Source organism: Rhinolophus sinicus, linkage group LG02 (assembly GCF_036562045.2).
Source record: "Rhinolophus sinicus isolate RSC01 linkage group LG02, ASM3656204v1, whole genome shotgun sequence".
Lineage (NCBI taxonomy): Eukaryota > Metazoa > Chordata > Mammalia > Chiroptera > Rhinolophidae > Rhinolophus > Rhinolophus sinicus.
The window spans coordinates 142,682,389-142,688,388 of record NC_133752.1 but is presented as its reverse complement, the minus strand read 5'-3'; positions in this window follow the sequence as shown (position 1 = coordinate 142,688,388).

Genomic DNA, 6,000 nt, shown 5'->3' with positions numbered 1-6,000 from the left:
TGATTTGATTTATTTTCAACATTTCCTAGTCAATAGGACTTTTCATAGTAATCAGATAAATACTAGTGGTGTATTTTGTTTGGGTACACAACAGGCATTTTAATTAAGGGATTGTTTGTGTAGCTCTTTGCCAACAAAGATGATGCTTCTAACCCTGCAGCTGTGTGCAGTTGTGGCCAAATCTGCTAATCAGTGACCCTGCTGATCACATCATTGTTTGCACACATAAGTTAGATTGACAACTGCGACCAGCGCCTCTTTTCTGGCTGCCTTTCAGTATGGTCTTTCTGTTCCCCCGAGGATTAGGCTATTGCCATATACAGACAAGACATATGGAAAGGTACAGGAATTTTTTAATGGAGGATTTTCTGAGAAGAGACTACATTAGGACGCAAATTGTAGCAATGATTTGGATAGATCAGTAATTTCCAGATTTGAAAGAGGCTGGGAATCACCTGGAGGGCTTGTTAAAATACAGATTGCTGGGCTCCACCCACAGAATTTCTGATTTAATTGGTCTGCTTGGGTCAGGAGGGATATTTGCCCTTTTAATACATTGCCAGGTGATGCTGAGGCTACTGGTCCAGGACCACACTCTGAGGAATAGAGGAGTGGATTATCCCACAGAGGCCTCAGGTACACCTCACACTCTGGTCCATTGTAACTTTGGTTGCATTAACCATTATTAACACTCAGGACCTTTACTCATCAGCCCTTCTGTGCATCATTTTAAAACTAGAGGGCGGGCTTCAGGCTGACTTTATAAATTCATAATCTATCCTTATCCTCCCATTTTCCTGACACTTGGATGTTTCACACTGATTCTTTTTTTTTTTTTTTTTTTTTTTGAGACACTATACTGTGTATGACTTTTCTCTCAGAGGAAAACAGTTATGTCCTTTGAAGATGGACTAGGCTATAAGAACTTGTTAGTGGTGTTTGAAGGCTGAGCTGAACACACAGATAGGACTAATCAAAGTGTTTGAGTAAATGGGAGCTGTGTGTCTATTATCTCAGTTCTGCTCATTGAGAAGCTTAGGTGACATTAGAGACTCTGATTTCAAGCTTGGCTTGGAGCTTGAAGTCTCTGTTGTCTGACTGTAGGCCAGTGTGTAAAAACGATATATTGATTTTCTTAATGTGCTTTTTTACCTTCCTGTCTAGTCTTGAAAAGGTCTAATAAGGTCACTTCCTTTACTTTGAAGCTGTTGATGAGGATTTTTGCAGCAGATGTGATCTGTCTGGGAATGCTGGTATTTAACAATTTTGAGTTGTACTCTAGGCCCTTGTCATTTTGTTAATTAATTACTGGCTACTGTTATTCAGAGAATGCTACTGCCATGACACTGAGAGGGATAAAAAGTATCCCTTGAAGAATAATGAGGAGATAACTTTGAAGTGCCCAAAGTAACTAGATTTCAAGTTCCTTGAGGGCAAGAGCCATAGGAGAATAGCTTCCTCCTTTTTAAAGTTCATATCCACAAATTTTGACTACATTTTACCTTCAACACCCACACTTAATCCACTTATTAAACAAATGATATTAGCATAACCTTGAGGAAAGGAAGTGCTGAGGGGTAATTTATCTTCATATTTCCCAAAGAATGATCCTTGAAAATTAGTGTCTTAGAAATAGTTTCCGTTATCAAAGAATTTTGGAAAATTCAGAGAAAATATAACCAACCACCCCTGCTCAGAATCATAATACACATAAGCAAAATAAAATCCCCAGGAGGTCTTGTGGGGGAAAAAAATAATAATGTCTTAAAATCAAAACCATATATTTAAGGTAGTGTAACCTGAGATTCTTTAAATTCATTTAAATATAAACCTCCCTTTTCTATCATGATGTTGAAGATGTCCCTTGAAACCAATGTTATAACAAATACTGCTTTAGAAAACACTGATAGAATTTATGTTTGAAAACAAGACTGGAGAGTAAACAGACGTAAAAGTTTTTGAGTACCTCCAGTACAGCCCATGCACACACGCACATGTGTGTATGTGTGTGTGTGTGTGTGTGTGTGTATACATATGTGTACACACACACACACAGACATTCTTGCATTTGATTTTCAAACAACCCCTCCATTTAGGTATTATTATCCCCACTTTGCAGATGATAACACAACAGAAGAAAGAGATTCATTAATTAATGTGTGGTTTCGCACATGAGCCATCCCACATAATCATCAAGGGGAAGTAGGGCACAGAGCTCAAGCACTTGCAAGGCTGGCCGAGCCCCTGCTTAGGGAACTTGCAGCACATAACCACAAACATAGCAAAAGGTTCTTTTCAGAAGAATTTGATAATATTACTATATAAGCAGTATTAAAATCATCATGAAAAATAATGCTTTTTAAAATTCCTTCCACTTATTTAATAGATTAGAATTTTTTATTTTATGTTATTTTTTTTTTATTTCATAAAGTCTCCCCCAAACATTTGCAGTGTCTGGTATCTCTGAAGTTCTTATTCTGTCTCTGCTCTTCCTCTTTCTCCTCTTTCAACATGCCAATTTTAAGTGCACATTCTTAAACTACCAACTCCTATCTACCAACGTTACTCTAAGCATCACTCCAAAATTTCTTATCCTCATTGAAACCTTTCATTCACTCCCCCACGTAACTTTTTCACTGTTTATTACTCTCTCACATTTATAACATCCATCATCAAAGACACTCCTTTGCAAATGACCTCACCACTGTCTTCTCTGGTCCTCAGGACTTCATACTCACTGAAATTACACCACCAACTCTCCTGGGTCTCCAGCTTTCAGATGGGATTTCTCAGTTTCCAGAATGAAGGTAAATCCTTGGAAATAAAGCTCACTGCCTAGGAATGATGAACAATTTCATGACCAAAAAGTAGTTTTCTTAAGTCCCTCTCTGTGACAGAGTCTAATGATGTGACCTGAGCGTCTGTTAAGGTGGATCCAATTTCCTTTTCTACATGTCCTGGTTCTTCCTATAAAAATCACAGTTTCCTGTTATGTTAGGAATTTGGAGATCCCAAGGTCCAGGTTTTGCTTGTGGATTCTGGTGGCAAAGGCTGTGTGGGATCTTGTTCTGGGTCACCACCCGGTTTTTCAGGGCTAGTGTGGCAGGGGTCTGGTGTGGTTCTGGTCTAGACAAGGGCTGGGCAACACTGTCCCCTGAATCTGGAGCCATGTTTCACATTTCAAGATTGTCTGCAAGGGAGACAACTCCTCATAACAAATCTTTCTCTCTGTCTCTGTCTCTTTCTGTCTCTCTCTGTCTGTCTCTGTCTCGCTCTCTGTCTCTCTGTCTCTCTCTCTCTCTCTATCTCTCTTTCTCTCTCTCTGTCTCTGTCTCTCTCTCTCTCTCTCTCAATATCTTATTGGTTCTGTTTCTCCAGAGAACCCTGACTAATATGTTGTACCATTTGTCTCTCACTCAAGAATTCTAATGAGGCTATTATTCCTCCCATTTTCTACTACAACATCTATTCCTACCACACAGATTATTTCTTTCAGTATACAAAATGATCAGTTCCCATAAAAAGAAGATGTGTTTTTTGACCACTTCTCTCCCTTTCATGATCCAGTGCTCTGCTCCTTTTACATCAAAATTTTCCCAAACAGTGACTTATAATCCCTACTTCACTTTAAAAAATCACCACTCACTTTAAACCATGCCAGTTTTACATACGTGCCTTTTCCCAATGAAGTGCCCTTTGTCAAAGTCATGGATAACTTCCACATTACTATATCCAATAGCTACGTCTTCATCTCTCATCATACTCTGCCCTTAGCTTTTTCTCTTAGCTTCGTTGATATTACAATTTCCTAATTTTCTCTTTTGCTGACAGCTCCTCAGGTCCTATGCTCCTTCTTCTTTTAACTGACTTCTAAATGCTAGAACGGTCCAGGGATTGGGACTCTGTCAGTTGCTATTAGGTCGGTGCAAAAGTAATTGCGGTGTTTGCAATTATTTTTAACCTTTTAAACCACAATTGCTTTTGCACAAACTTATATTTCTTCCAGGATTCCAAAGCCATATGTCTAACTGCCTATTGAGAGCTCCAGTTTTAAGTACAATAAAAATCTCAAAGTTATCAAGATCAAATTTGGAATCTCCAAAACTCTTTCTCCCCCAGTTTTCTCCAACACAGTTAATGACATGAGCATCCATTATTTGCTTAGACAGAGAGTTTTACCTGATTTTTCCCTTTTCCTCAGCACTGGCTCCATCCAATCTCTCAGAAATCCCTATCAATTTTACTTCCAAAATGCTTGTTAAACTTACCTTTGTTTCTTCTATACTTATTGCTGCCACCTAAGCTAGGCCATTATCTCTTCCCTAAAATAGTGCAATTGTCAGTCTCCTTTGGTCATTCTAATTCCCTACTCGCCCTTCAGCTCTCCCAGATCCTCTCTGTATCACCATGCTAAGTCTTTTAACAACCTAAATAAGATGATGTGACCACCATACTCAAGCCTCACAATTACTTTTCAAAATGGTTCAAATAGAGTTCAAATTCCTTATCATGGCTTCCACTGAAAACCCTATATGATGTGGCCCTTACCTACTTAAGTGATCTCATTGCATACAATTCTACCCCTCACTAAGAATGCTGTAGCCACACACTGATCTTTCCTCAGGTTTTCAAAGAAAACAAATTCATTCCTTCTTTATGCTCTTTGCAATGGCTCTTTATGCTCTTTGCAGCTTTTCTGCTGCTCTTTGTGTGGCCAACTCCTTCTGAATTCAGGTCTCAGCTTAGTTGTGACCCCCTCAGAGAGAGTTTCTGTCTACCTTATCTGCCCCTAACACACACTTAATCGTCATCAAATCAACATAGTTCATTTTCTTTGTATATTATCAAGAGTTGAAATTATTCTGTAAGCTTACTTTCACTTGAATTTTTGTGTGTCCCTCAACTGAAGCATGGGCTACTCTCTGGTTTGTTAGTTTATCTAGTTGTATGTTTTCCCTGCATGAAAGCAGAATTACAAAAGAATAACTAAGTAATGAAAGGAAAAATATAAAGTGTTTCAAAACACAAACTGCATTACACATGCATGAAAATCACATACGGTAAAGAATGTTGTTCTCTAATGGGAAGAGTCAATTGTGTAAGGTCATTAAAAAGTAACTCAAACTCCATTATATTAACAAATGAATAAAATTCCATCAGGCTAGGGCTGGGAGGTTGGCTATTAATAAAACACTGCAGTCCTTGCCTGCATACATAGTCCTTAAAAACCCATCTAAAAATTTCCTTGAAATCAGTTAATATAGACTGATCTTTGGCATACAATAAATAACACTTTTACCTAATGAAATAATAGATCTATCTCATTTATGATCATCAGTGGATACTAAAACATTAGGAGACTGATATGGAACTTTTTAATGGAAGGTTTAGGCTAATAATTTAGCCAATTTTAGCCTAAATGTCACATTTATGTTACCATTACTTAAAAGAGGATATACCTCACATTATATGCCTCCCACTATGTTGGGAGAAAAGCAAACAGAAAAAGAGAAAAAGCACATAAAATAAAAACAGTAAAAACAGAATCAAATCAAGCCTCTAGATGGAACTGCCAGCTAAGACAGCTACGTGGAGACAGAGGAACATGTGAAATTATATCACAAGGATACAATCAGGCATATCTAGAATGCAGGGAGTTTTATAGCACAAATGATGTACCTTCTTATGACAGGAAGATATTCCATCTTTCTGATTCTAAGACTTTTTGGAAGAAAGGAAGAGGTGAGACGTTAATATTATATAGGTAAGATACCTGAATTCTCATTCTTCATCCCCTCCTCCCTTTTTAGACACTGACCATTAAATGGGCAGTATGAGGGGAACACTATTCAGAAATAGATAGGTACGTGGGTGTTTGAGAACACTGAAATTAGTGGCACACTTTCCTAGCTTATTTGTGAGAGGCTACAAACATAGACAGAGCATTTATGAAAGGGGATATGTATATGAGCATTAAGGTGTAATTCAAGCTTCCGGAAT